This window comes from Sciurus carolinensis, chromosome 12, assembly GCF_902686445.1.
Source record: "Sciurus carolinensis chromosome 12, mSciCar1.2, whole genome shotgun sequence".
NCBI classification, from domain to species: domain Eukaryota; kingdom Metazoa; phylum Chordata; class Mammalia; order Rodentia; family Sciuridae; genus Sciurus; species Sciurus carolinensis.
Genome location: NC_062224.1, coordinates 46,587,820 through 46,602,758, shown reverse-complemented (window position 1 = coordinate 46,602,758; position 14,939 = coordinate 46,587,820). Strand labels below are relative to the sequence as shown.

At 40.9% G+C, this 14,939-nt stretch overlaps 1 protein-coding gene across 3 annotated transcripts in view; it reads left to right on the top strand.

Moving 5' to 3' along the window:
• The window catches only part of Svil (supervillin), a 223,911-nt gene that overhangs the window by 25,261 nt on the left and 183,711 nt on the right, over positions 1-14,939 (top strand). For all 3 annotated transcript variants that reach the window (XM_047520177.1, XM_047520176.1, XM_047520179.1), the window contains one exon: positions 12,254-12,352. The gene's annotated coding sequence lies outside the window, so the exon portion shown is untranslated. The remainder of the gene's footprint in view (positions 1-12,253; positions 12,353-14,939) is intronic.

Genomic DNA, 14,939 nt, shown 5'->3' with positions numbered 1-14,939 from the left:
ATAGCTCAGTGGAAGAGCTCTTGCCTTGCACATGTGAGACCCTGGGTTTCCATCTTTAGTACCATACAACACACACACACACACACACACACACACAAGAGTCTGAGAAAATCATCCCTACTAATGAGAGATGTGTGGTATAAACATTTCAGAAGTACTGTAAAACAACATGTATTTTTTATTTGACACATCATAATTATACATACTTATGGGGTATAGTGTGATAGTTCTGTACATATATAAATGTGAAATAATCTATTCAGAATAATTGGCATTTCCATCACCTTAAACATTTATCTTTTCTTTGTGAAAATAACAGTTTCTGTCATGATTTATTGCCTACTCAGTTACTGGTGAACACACACACATATTTATATACAATATTGTGGGTTTAGGGGGTGATATGAGCTTTACAAACTTGGAAAATTTAATGGGAAATCAGAGAGTCATTTGGGAGAGGAGTGGTTTCCATTTTGAATGTGGCAGGCTTCAGAGATAGTCCACAGGAGCAGGAATTATCCGTAAACTTCAATATTAAGGGGCAGTTCAAGAATCCACCTGATAGTTTCCTCAGAGAAGAGTCATTGCCATTACTGCTGACTTTACCCTGGACCATTTCTAGAAACCACCAGGGAATTCCTATAGGATGGGAAACACCCTATGGTACAGGGCACTATTGGCTCCAGATGGACCCGGGATTCCCCAGCAACACTCCCCTCTACCTCTTTAAGGCCACTGATGTATGGACCCTCCCCTTAGTAGAGGCTGCCCACTGGCTGCATGTCCATATTGCACTGGCTGCATACTTGGCTCTCTGCTCAGGGCTGGCTGCCTCAGGGGTTGCTGGAGTTATTTGGAGAATTGGCTGAAAGAGAAACCTGTGTTCTCCCCTTTTCCCTTCCCCCACTTCACTTTTCATGAATGGAGAAGAGGAACTCATTTTTGGGTTAAAGATGCATATTTAAGAGAGGGGCTTCTGGCAAACAGGTGGCCATAATGCCTCAGGGCTGCCAGTTCCCTTGTGGCACACAGTGAGCCTGGAAAAGGGGAAGCACAGATGTGCTCAGCTTCTGGTATCTGACCCTGAGTTGACACACGTTACCCTCAAATTCAGTGCCAACAGGGTATGTTAAATAACTGGACTCAGAGAAATTTATAATTATGGATGAAAAAACATGAAGCTGGGGGAGTAATCTTGAATGTGTTTTAAAGTTAGAATTTTCTTTTTTTAAACTAAGCTTTCTCATATTAAAAATAAATGTCTTGATTGGTTCACATGACACCCAGGCCTACGTTGGCCCCTTCATATTTTTGGAACATCTTGACTGAGATCTTGAGATCCAAGTTGTTTTGTTTTTACAACAAAGTGAGAGGAAACAACATTTAATGAAATAATTTAATTGATTTGTTAGGCAGCTTATCAAGTTTCATTAGAATCTGGTCCAGGTAGTGAGATCAATAAGACTTCAGCTCCATGAGGAGGCAGCCTGTCAGGTGAGCAGCTTGTCTGCAGATGCATCAAGGACATCCAAGTTCAAAGGCTGTGACCGGTTTGTTTAAGAATTTGTTTTCCATGTCACCAGGATAAATTTCCAAGTGATAGCTGGTAGGGATGCCAAAGTGCAGGTCCTTGCTTCAGTTATGAAATGGAATGGGTTTACTCATAATTCCTGCTTCCGGATAAACCACATCAACATGGGTTCTGAGCTGACATCCTGATCATACTGCAGCTCCACTCAGTACCTAGGGAGTGAGCACAGGAGCCTGCAGCCTGCAGGGTGTGACTGCCTGGGGACCTCTCAAGTTGTGTATCTTATGCAGAATCCAGCTAGGAGGTCAGTACTTAGGGTTTGGACTTTTGAATCCCATGGGACATTTAAATTCTGCAAGAAGACTTCTGGTTGTACTCTGGGGTATGGAGGGGTTTTTTTGTTTTGTTTTGTTTTTTCCATTTCTGTAGTTTTTCTAATTTTGATGCAACATTTATTTTAAAAGTAGTACCTTCCTGTTCCTTTGCAGAAGTGTTTATCAGGTTTTAGCATGGGGCAGTTAACTGTGAAATATCTTTGCTATTTTTTAACACACCACCATGTCCTTAATTGATCTTCCAAATTTATTAGAATTTCAGTTCTAACTTGTAATTAAGACATTTACTTACAAGATTGCAAAAATCAAATTAGAAAATTTTTTTGTGAAAACATAGTAACCTTTTTATGAATGTGTTTGCATTGAATTCTTTCCTGTACAACCAAGGAAATCTTATTTTTTAATAGGAAATGGTAACTCGGTATATTTTTAGGCCTGAATTTTTTCTTTTTCTTACTTTTTTTAAAAGCACCTGTCTTAAGTTGTTGAGGAAACTTGACAGTGACACATCCCTCCCCTCCCCAGCTCACACTTGCTTAAGCAGAATGTGGAATAGGTTGGCTCATCTAATAGGAAAATCCCAGAATGACTCTGGCCAAAGATGGGACTCAGGTATCCTTTGGGTTTTGGCCTTGTTCTCTCATTTATAGGACTTGAACCTGAAAGATGGTCACTGGCAGCTCTTACAGTTTTTGTCACTTACCCAGGCCCTTTCTGTCTGTTGCACGTTATGTCAATCATGTAAATCATCAGTTTGACGAAGGGAGTATTTTCCTAAGGTGGACAAGTGTAAGGAGACTGGAGAGCAGGTCTCCAGCCCACCTCCCTGAGGATAGGATTTGGGGATATTTATGGGATAAAGAAGCAGGTGGTTTAATGCATAGGAAAAGATGATCGGAGGTGAAGTAACCAGTGGCCTGCCCATGTGTAATCAATCATGACTTTTCTTGTTTGAGAAACATCGGCAATAGCTTGATCTGAGGGTGGAGTTTTTGACCTTCTGACATCAAAAGGTCACCCATGGAACACCCGGGCTGGCCAAAGTGAAGAGTCAGTGGTTTCAACAAAAGTAGCCTTCAAGTCCCTGAAAGGTAACCTAGACAACCGCTATCATCCTGACCCAGGCGTCAGGTGTGTTACCCACAGCAGAGCTAGTGGGAGACTAATAATATGTTGCTCAGCTGTGTGACCTTCCAAATTGGGGATTTTTAAAGTGAACTAAAAGCAAGTACTAAAACCAGTTGAAGCTAGAGGGGTTATTCAGGTTTTCCCGGAGTTTCTCTTAGACCAAAAATGAGAAGCAAAACTTTTCTTCTACTGTTGCAAAGTCAAGTCTTTTTTTAAAAAATTTTCTACCTTTATTTGGTTTATTTAGTTTTTTTGTGGTGCTGGCGATCGAACCCAGTGCTTCACACGTGCTAGGCAAACACTCTACCACTAAGCCACAACCCTAGCCCACGAAGTCAGGTCTCAATGGAAATCTCTTTGACCTGGGTCATGTGCCCATTGCTGTGGATTGAGGGGAGGGGTGCCACGCATGGCCCAACCTTGCTGTAAAGGGAGGGCAGGGAATGATGATGGGGTACAAGGAAGAATTCCCAAATGAAAAGTGGGGTGTCAGTGTCCCCTATGGCATGCAAATTTTGTCAGTGCATCCTCCAGGACTGGAGTGCACAGAGGAAGGGGACCACCCAGCAGTATCTATACCTCATCTCCTTTCTCCTTCTGATAACAGTTTTGTGAGCCTTGAAGTTGTGGGCTCAAGTACTATGCTTCTCAAACTTTAAAAAAAATATAAGTATGCATATCAAGAAGAATGAACTCATGATTTGGGGATGGAAAGACAGGCAGCTAAATGCTGTCTCACATCAAGAATGGAACTAGTAAAAACTTATTACTGCTTTGTAAACTGCAGGAGGAGATTCACTGAGGAGGATACCTGGAATTCTTCCTGTGACATTTTCAGTCCACTGTGGGTGGAAAGATTTTGCAAGTGGATCTTCTCAATGAGAACATCCCTGGGTAACTTGGTAATTTAGTGTTTACATGGAAATGAAGCCCTGCTCCAAATAATAACAGACTGAATATCTAATGGTGGTCCCATAAGATTGCATCCCTAGTAGTACTGCTGTCTTCATTTGTGTAAGTACACTGTGATGGTCACGTTACAAAATCACCTACTAGAGTGCTTCTCCAGGCATATCCCATCATTAAGCAACATATGGCTATTTTTATCAAAGTTGGGGATTGAACCCAGGGTCTGGGGTGTGCTAGGTGAATGCTCTACCACTAAGCCACAACCCCAGCCCTTCAAGCTTCCATTTTATTTTAGCGTTCTGTACTGAGCAGTAAGGTATGGATGGGTGGACCATGCTTCATCTTGTCTGCTGAAGGAGACATTTTGAAACCTCTTTTCTCTTAGGTGAAGTCATTTCCTTCATCTATGTTTCCTTCATCTATGTTTTTACTCTTTATTATGTCATCTTTTTCTTTTTACTTGTTCAGAAAAAAAGAGCAATTTTACCCTGCATTTGGAAACCTACCAGCATCTTTCCCTGGATAGTCATTAGTGTAGAAAGAGCTTTTAAAATCACTTTCCAGTTCCTTACGACTTGGTCAAGTGGGAAGGTTTAAAATCCAAACTATTGTTCAATTCGTTTGGTTTTCTCCATAGCTGACCATTTTCATCAGCCTATAAATACCCCGAGGAAATTGTGGGGTATGTGTTTCTTAGAGCAGCAAGGGGGATTGCTGGGGCCTTCGGGCAGTGAGACCTGGGCTGGGCTGGCTTTCATTCTCTTGCCACGAGATTTGACCCATCTGGCTTCATGTCCAGCATCTTCCACCCATGAATAACACTTGCTAAAAATCTTAGCAAGTGTTTCTGGGAAAAAATTTCTTTGTCATTTAGTTTGACCTCAACATATCATGAGCTATCATTAAAAATTTAAGTGACTAGCCAGGTACAGTGGTGCATGCCTGTAATCTCAGCAACTCGGGAGGCTGAGGCAAAAGGATTGCAAGTTCAAAGCCAGCCTGGGCAACTGGGTAACTTAGGGCTAAGACTCTGTTTTAAAAAGAAAACACACACACACACACACACACACACACACACACATGCACACACTCAACAACAGTTTTACATTTGTTAAGTTATTAAAATCCATTCTTTAATTCAGCTTTTAGACAAAGAAAAGGACTGGGTTTTATCATGTTATATGATGGGCCCACCAAACTGTTTCCTTTTTGCCTGAAACAGGTGCAGCCACGTCAGTCATGGAGTTTTCCCACGTGTTGTCACTGGGTGTTTTCATCAGCATTTTTGTTGCTGTGACCAAAATAACTGACCAGAACAATTTTGGGGAGGAAAAGTTTATTTTGTCATATGGTTTCAGAGGTTCAAGTTCATGGTTAGTCAACTCCATAGCTCTTGGGCTGAAGGTGAGGAAGAACATCATGGCAGAAGGGCATGGCAGAGGAAAGCAGCTCAGGTCATGGCAGCCAGGAAGCAGAGAGAGAGAGAACTCTGTTCACCAGGGACAAACCATAAACCCTGAAGTCAGTCCCAGTGACCTACTTCTTTCAGGCACACTCTACCTGTCTATAGTTATCACCCGGTTAATCCATATCAGTGGATTAATCCACTGATTAGGTTAAAGCTCTCATAATCTAATCATTTCACCTCTGAATTGTCTCGCACATGAGCTTTTGGGGGTCATCTCAGATCTAAACCGTTACACTGGGTGTGACAGTTTTTCCACCTATCTTGAACTTCAAACAAGTTCAAGTAATTGTTAATTTGTTTGTATGAGTGCTACTTCCCATTGTCTACCTGTAGCCACCTGGTCTTCTTTTCAGTTACAAAATGTATGATTAATTTTCTTTCAAAATTTGCTTTCTTTGTTTTCCTTTTAGAGTGAGATGATTCATGCCTCAGGGTTTTCTTATAGGAGACATCAAGGATATTTAGCCTCCAGAACTGCAATTTAATATTTTAAATGAGTAGCGAGTACATTCTATCCACTTTAGCTAGCTACATATGTGGTGCTGTATTTTCATTTCTAATCTTCATGCTGTGGCTCCCAAGAGGCCTCTCTGGATCTTTAGCAAAAAGTGTTCTCTCAGCCCCTGGACAACTGATTCACCAGAGAAGCCTAATTTCTACCCTCAGAAATACCACAAAAGTTGTAAGATGTTGTACAGGATAGAGAAGAGCCTAACTCTTCAGAGGTACCTCAGTGCTCTCTAATCAGAGCCATCTGACCTTTGGAATTCACCTGTAATTCTTCCCATTTCCTTATAATTCTGCCCATGAGGATGTTTGGTTTAAATTGGTTCAAGTTTTGTTGTTAGTCTCATCTTAAGCTTTCTACAAGTTCCTCCTTAGTCTTCCTTCATCCCCCTTGGCTATATTAAGAGAGCATTAAATTGTATTTGGGGAACCATTCAGGATATGACCATGCTATTAGTACCTGTATCAATTTGGTTATTCCCATCTGTGTTTACATCTTTTTACTGAATGCAGTGTTTACCCACCGTGATTCTGAGAGGTCTCTCTGAGATGGGGAGAATGGGTGCTGAGGTCCTTCAGGAACCTCACTGGACTCCTTAACTTTCATAGCATCTAGAATCTGAAATTTCAGTTTTCTATGAAACTATGTATCTATTTGCCCACTCATACATACATACATACATATATATTTACATATATATATATACTTGCCCATCCATTCATCAAACCATCCATCCATCCATCCATCCATCCATCCATCCATCCATCCATCCATCTATCCATCTGTCCATCTATCCATCCATCCATCCATCCATCGATTCACTGACCCATCTATTTATCTCAGTCACTTTGTAACTTGGTACCAAATACTCCCATCTGTTAGGCTTGCCTCTAAAATGAGAATAATTATTTAAGGATGAATATAACCTTGTTTAATGTTGGTAATGAACTTTTCTGGGCCAAGCACATGTATTTCCACATGTCCTTTAGTTGCAGCTACTGGTGTCTTGGCGTTTTGTGCACTGGAAGGTATTTGAGATGAATGCTTTGGGAGACTGCTACTGGAGAGGGAAGAAGGCTGCAATGCACAGGTGTCTTGTATTTGTGAGGTTGTGACCCACACAGAAGCTTGGTTCTGGATTACAGCCAGGTCTGACACACCACCCTACTCTCTAATGACAGCTCTGCCTGCCTCATCTTTTCATGCTTCTGCATGATTCCTGTCTTATTTGGTGCTCAGGTCTCCCTGCTTTTCTACTTCTCCAAGTATTTCTAGGAAGATACTGCCTCTGAATAGAAATTTAAAATTTGTATTTGAAGAACCAGTCAATGAGAATGTATTTGGCTTCACAATTGAAATCAGCTTTGCCGTGTATGTGTGTGTGTGTGTGTGTGTGTGTGTGTGTGTGTGTGTGTGTGTTCTGAGAAGGAGAGAGGAGAATCTCCTAGACTGTGTTTTCCCTTCTTCTCCCCCACCTTCCAAATAAACGCACAGAATAGAGGTCCTGTAGTGTTATGCTTCAGAATATGTCTCTAGAGCTGCTCTACCTGGTTTGAAACCTGGCTTGCCCTTGACACTTGGTTTCCCAGTCTGTAAAATGGGGATGAGCATAGTTACTGCCTCATAGGATTATTATGAGGCTCACAGGAGTTTTCATATGGAAAAGACTTGGAGTGCCTGGCACGTCATAAACTCTGTGTCAGTGTTAGTGACCATTGAACCAAAACCATATGCATCATATCTGTTCTGGAATACTTGTTATGAAAGAAATGTATAATACTACATTCTGAATCATTACCTTTTCTATATTTTCACAGTAACAAAAACTAATTCCGATTCACAGGTTTGGGTGGAAAGGATCAGTTCTAATAAGAGAAGGCATTGAATGTAGCCTCCCTAAAGGTTCAGAGAAAGTTGAAAGTTGTTCAGTCCTACTTGTTATAATAGCAACACCCCCTGAACATTTCAGGTCATGCACCATGCTGTGTGCTTGACACTGATTGTCTCATTTAAGGCTGTTAGGAAGCTTCCAGGTTTGTTCCTACACCCATTATCCACAAAAGTAAAGGAGTTAAGCAAGCCCATGAAACTTGGTCCAAGGTGGCAGTGGCTGAATGCCTTCTATGGGATTCCTGAGTTCTACCTGCTTACTTGCTGGGGATGCTCTGCCACCATCGGGTCTCATGGCAACTGCCCAGCAGAACCTGGGAGAGTTACTCTGCTCTGTCATCATAATCACATCATCTCTTATGGTTGGTAGTAAGTCTACAAATGCATTTCCTTTTAAAGCAGTCTTAATGTTGCTGAACGTCTGCTTGCAAGTCAGCTTGCCAAAATCAGGGAGCCAGACTCGTGATATTTTTGTTTCCTATGGCTTGATGAAGCTACACAGCCTAGGAACCTCCTTTTATAGATGTAAAATAGCTGAGGTTTTTATCCGAGGTTGTTGGTGACCTCCGTGAATGAGCTAGGTCAGGAAATTCCTGATCCTTGAGTTCCTCCTTGCTCATTGACTGATGCTCTTCAAACTTGCTAATTTCATTCCAGGAAGGCAACCAGAGCAGGACAGCTCACCTTTTTGTTTAGCATGAGTCTCAAACATTTGAAAGGATGATTTTGAGCTTATTTTTCCTCTTGTTCCTAGACATCAATGGTGAGATAATTCAAGTTTGTACCTACAGTAGAACATGGCAGAAATTCTGTAATCTTTGCTGTTCATCCTCTGCTGACCCTGGGGAGAAGGGGGATTTGCTGTCTGTCCTTGGAAACCTGGAAAGAACTATTAGTCACATGGCCTAATCCTGAGCCATCAATTTATACTCATTTGAGAGGTAGGCCAATTTAACAGAAACACTGAGTCATTAAACTTGTTCTTGACCTCTGAGACAGGATTAGTAAGTAAATTGAATCATAAATTGTTTATTATTTTGGTCACAGAAGCTGAAGAGTTCATGTCAAATGAATCTTTAAAGTTTTATTATCCTACATGTTTAAAATTGTTCATGGTCAGTTACTTGGACTCCTAACACTGTTGCAGATTGCAAAGTAAAAGAAAATATCTTTCTACAATGGAATATTGCAATTCAATTTGAGGGAAAATATCCTTTTACTCTTCTTACTCTTCTAGAAGAAACTGTTCCACTGAATAATTGATGCTTCTAAAATGAAGCCTTGTATTTTTATGATAGTAGAATAGCTTTCATTATCTAAATGGATGCTAGACAACCCTGAATATTAACTATTTCCATATAATAAACATTTTGAACATAGGAAAATTCAGCCAGCTTGACTGTTCTCAGGTAAAGTTGAGATCACGAATTATATAGAACCCCAGATAACTACAGATGATGAAACTAATCATGATATGCGAATTGGCAACTATTAACAACCGTATGAAGATTTTCCTCATAGTTCAAATAAAATAGACTGCCTCAACTGGAAACTTACATAATTTGAAATGGTAAATACATTATGCTTTTACACTTTTTAAAAGAATTGGAACAAATAGACATTTGTGATGTTGTAAGCTTTATTTTTATTCTGTGTAAACCAAAGTTATAAAATGCATTGGTTTTCATGACAGACAAAACAAAACATGATGTTCCCTGGTATTTATTGCATATTGTGGATCAGAAGTTCCTACTTCTAAAATGTGTACTTGGCTCAAAATGATATAAATATACTCCATAGTACTGATTTAAACTTAAAAAAATTCTTTCTGGAGATTACACAGCAGGTCCTTGTTACCCGAGAATAATTAGAACCAGAAAAAGGCCACTTCAGATGATACACTTAAATGGGGACAATACAGTGAAAAAAGAAAGAGCTTGGGAGAGTATCTTGAAAAGAATCAACTGAAAATAAGTTTATTTTAACTTGCATTTAACACAATTTAGGTGATTAGTGTGGCTGTGACCAACTCTTAGAATAAGAGTACAAATATCAAGTGTTGGTTGTTTTGAGAGGAGTAAAGTTTTGGGGCAGTGTTTCAAAAATTCCCCTTAAGCTAAGATCAAATCTATTTCTTTATATCTTCCACTTATTGGCCCTAGGACTGGTTTGGCTAATGAATATGAATTTAAATATGGTTTCTTTTAATTATCTATCAAATCACTGCATTGTCCTATTTTTTCCTACCACATTTGACATTTCCATCACATCACAAAAATGTCAGATGTTACGAAAACATTCAGGATCTTGTTGGTCATTTTCCTTTGGAGCATTTTTGTTTCTTTAATGTGAAAAATCACTCTTGAAATTGCTACCTTACTGCCAACATTTAATTTTTCTCTTAAATTATTGCTTCCTAATCAAACTGCTCAGTCCTCACTTGCTATTGTTTAATCTCTTATTGGGGAAATTCTATGACGTTGTTTTATTTCTCTCATGCAATTTTGTATTTTGGGGCAAGTTTTGCAGTTTCGCTTTGTAACAGACACACATCGTTTTATGGAAATGCAACCCATTCATAGGCACGATTGGGCATAGATGCCGATGTTGAACAAAGATGCATTTTTGAGTGGAGGCTCAAGTGATAAGATGGTTATTAGGAAATATTTGAGTGTTTTGAAGGCATGTTTTTCTGAGCATACTCTTTTAACTTTAGGGATTTGGATAGTGAATATTCATTATTAGAACCCCTGATTTTTTTTGTAGGAATCCATCATCGAGTGCTCTATTTCAAAAGAGGTGTATGAGCAGGGAGATCCTGCCTGTGAGTCTGATCATGGGTGGATCACTTAATTTCTTTTAATAAGTAAATTTGCATTTACTTGTATTTTCTAGTCTTGGCATCCTGTCATTCTAAATTGGTGGATATGTTAAATAAGAGTGATATCATTCTGTTTCCATTGAACCCTAGAACTTAGCAAAAATGGACCAAATCCTTCTTTAGGTTTGTTTGTAGCGCGTGCGCGTGCGCGCGCGCACACACACACACACACACACACACACACACACATCCATTCACAATCATGCTTTTGGCAAAGTTGTAATCAGCACTTTGGTAGTTTTAAATTCTGCCATTCACCAGTGGTATTTCATGAGGGTTTGCTATGCACTGCAGTCTTAATATCTTTTTCTGCTTCATATTTATCTTTTTCAATGGCTAATAGTCCACCGAATGGATAGGTTTTAATATGTGTAAATATATGCCCATCTATTGGGCAACAGAGCATATTTATACTTTGAGTTTTATGGGGGGTAGTTACTAGATTTCTTTGTAGGTAGACATTGTTTTAAAAAGAGCTTCTAAGACTTATAGTATAGTTGTGTATGCATTTCTGTATGCCTTTTGTTGCTGCTATAACAGGAAGAAACAAACTAAGGCCAGCGCCTGCTTAAGTGAAGCAGAGAGAGGAACAAAGGAAAATTGCAAGAACATTGTCTTGTTCTGCTGCCAAGCAGGGCAAATTTGGGATCCTGGGGTGTCCAGAAGGCAGATGATAAGGCAGAAGCCCAAGTGGGGCTCTGAGTGCATCCTCAGTTGCTTGACTGCCCCTGCCACAGTACACCTAGCATTTGATCATCTGGGAAGGATGGTGACCTTTGGCTTTTGAAGCTGCACTGTAGGAGCAGCAGTCTTGTCCAGGGAACAAAGCAATCCGTCATCCTTAGAGGGGAGACAGTCTCCAGGAGCAGATGGACTCACAGCAGTAAAGCATTCACAAACTGAATTAGCTAATACGACATTATTAAAAAATACAACACTTTTTCATTTTTGTTCAAGATCTTGGAAATTTTCAATGCACCCTTGGGGGAAAATAGTTTGTTCATCCGTTATAATTAGATTTGCTACCTCTTGCCCAGATAAAGTAAGGGTAATTGACACTTTCCCCTTCTTACTGCATATCTACTTTGGTGTGTGGATGTCATTGCTTCCTCTGCATATGTGGGTGAACTATTTGCAATACTTGTTTCACATAGCTTGCCACAGTACTGCAGTGGGTGTTGGGCAAGAAAGGGAACTGTGCTTTGCAGAAATAAGGGTAATTTGTTTGTTTGCAGTAGCTAATAGCAAATGTGTCCAGTGAAGCCAAGTTCAAGTGGATTCCATCAAGGCAATTTTAGTTGTAATTTAAATGAGCAAATACAGCCTGGAGATGTAGCTCGGTGGGGGGGCATGTGCTAAGTATGCATGAGACCCTGAGCTCAATCCCAGCAGCACAATATTAATTATAAAACTAGAGGATTAAAGAAATGGTATGTCAATTTCAAATTCTGCTAGGCTAGGTCAAAGGGCAAGGAGGGATACTGATAAAGTAGAAGACAGTCTGTTATTTGTTGACTTAAACCAGTTCATCCCATCTCACATGTGTGTATTTCAACTTTGAAAGTTACATCCGATAATTTTTAAAATCTTTTCTGCCTTCTAGATCCTAACTACATTGGAGACTGGTGGTTTTCTAAAACCCAAAGAGAAACCCAGGAAGGGATGGTGAATTCTCTTTGAGTTTCAACTAAGAGAATATAAGGTAACTATTGAGGATTTCAGAATGTGTTTGCAATACTGTGGGGAGACCAACGACAATAGTAGCAACTAAAAGACTAAGAGTTTTGGATTTTTGTTCTTATAAAAAGTGTCTGGTACGATTATGATTTAGTTATATTAGATGGATTTTTTAAAAAGACAAAGAACATAGTTTTCTTAAGCCTTGTCAGCTATGTGTACCTGAGGATTAAGGTGTTACCTGTCTAAGAAGTCAACTCTTTCTTTTTATTTCTCTCTCACTCTCTTTCCCCTCCTACCTTCCTTTCTTTTCTCTTCTCTCTTTTGGAGGTGGGGGTGCTGGGTATGGAACCCAGGGCCTTATACACATGCTAGGCAAGTGCTCTACCACTGAACTATATCCCCAGCCCCTGACTCCTTATACCACATGCCTCTGCTTCTCTCTCATGCCTGATCTCTATGTCATTCTCATATGTGGAAAGAGAATGTGGATGGTGGGTGAGAGAAGAATGGAGGAACTTTAGATTATGTAGAGAGAAATGAAAGGGAGAAATGTAACATGTACAACTACCAAGGGAGAAAACCTGATAAGGGTTTGAAGCAAGTGTGTGTTTTTCTAGCCTGGGAGACCATTACTATGAGTTGATTATAAACTTGACTGTTAGGAGGATCTTAACATGACCTTTGAACCCCACCTGCTCTGCTACCCTTGCATTCCTAGTGTCTGCCTCCATGGCCAAATCTCCCATGTACCATTCTGTGGGAATGAAAGGAGAACTGTCATAAACACGAGATGAAGCACTGTTTCTGAGAATGCTTGAATGTCCTGTGACCATCCTTTAAAGATAATAAGTACTTGAACCTTAAAAGCATATTTAAGTTTTAACACAGTTTTTAGACTCCTCTTTCCTTACTGTTGTAATTCCAGGAAGAAGTTGGTTTTGTTTTTGATTTTGTTTTTCCTTCTTCCCTCTAAATGCAGCATCACTTTGTCTTTGCCTTATGTCATTGACTCTGTTCCTTTTATTCATAAAGTGTGGAAAAGTTCTATCCTCACGGTATACTAGAATCTGACTACCATGAGGTAAAGGGTTTCTTTCTGTTTTGTTTGTACTTTATGCCAAGCCCTAGAATACTGTCTGACACATAGTAGGTGCTCAGTAAACATTTACTTAATGAACTAAGGCAGCTCCTTGACCAAACCTGAAGTTCCCTAGAGGCAGGAACTGTTCCTTCATCCATGCCTGAGTGAGTTCCTCACTGGGCCAATTCACTAGCCACCAGTCTGTGGGGTATGACACCTCACATGGGCTCCTCTCTAGGAAGATCCCAGGAGGGGTGTCGTGTTGTCACTATGTCAGTGACTGTAAGTTAAGCTCAGTCACCAGTATAAAAGGATGAATTAGATGTGGAAGCAAAGCAGAAGCAAGAACTAGCTTTGGTGTCCATGCCAGGCCCTTTTTACATGCTGTGCTCACCAGCCCCTCCCAGGAAACAGTGCAAGGGACTGCGCCTGGGGGTGGGGTGGGGAGCGGAAGGGCGGGTGCTGGTTGTCACAACTGAACCTTCCCCTCTGGTCAGGTCTGGGAGGAAGTGTGTGGTGAGTCACGTGGAAGCAGATGTCCCTGATATGGGGTTAAGGTGGTGCTTTGGTTTCCAAGCCCTGCTGTCTAAGAAGCTCTACCTCTGCTGAAACACGTGAGGAGACAAGGCAGCCCAGAGCTTTATTGCTGTGTGCACAATGTGCTTCGCAGCAGATAAGAAGTCTGGCTGATGGAAGAGCACAGTCTCATTCTGATGATCTAATAACATCTTTGAGTAGGTGCCCTGAGGGGAGGTTTTAGTTTCTGGCTTCCTTTCTCTAGTGATCCAAAGGAGGAGGGAAGGAGGCAAGCTTTTCTATAGCTTCCATGCTAAGCAAATCTTTCTGGAAAAAAAATTTAGGTACAAAGATTTTAAGGCGCACTAACAGTTACCTCGTCAGCTGATATGTAATTTGGAGGCAGTCAGGAGGACGTTAATTTAATAAGCCAGGAACGTGAGCTACTCCTCCTCCCCCTCTCCCTCTCCGCTGCCTTGTCTTCTCTGTCTCTCACACCTCATTCCAGCTTTCGGAGATGTTCTGCCCTTGCATGTCAGGCTTTGGACTGAGATGCTTAGAATCTCTTCATCGTCTAACATTGACTAACGCGTGTCCAGAGTCACATACCTGCTGCCAGCCTGTCTTCCTGCCTCTCCTGCCCACCTTCCATCCAGCACGTCCTCTTTGCTCATGTTCTTGCCCTCCTTTGTAATTCCATCCTCCCCACAGAGAGAGTCCTCCTTCCAAGTGTTACCACTCTCAGCCCCATTGCCTGCGATGCCATTTGCAAATGTAGCACCCTTTTGACAACTTTCCTGGCCTCCCCTTCTAGGGGAGACTGACCTCTTTCCTGTACTGCAGTGCCCTGTGCTTCTTAAAGAAGCACCTCGCCTCTTCTGTCTCTGTGCCAGTAGTTTCTGAGGCCAGAGCAGCAGGTAGTGCCCTGCAGGCTACAACTTCTTCTTCTCTCCCTTCCTCCCCTTCTCCTTTCTTCCCTCCCTCTTTCTTTGCTATTCTTGATCTGCACTGA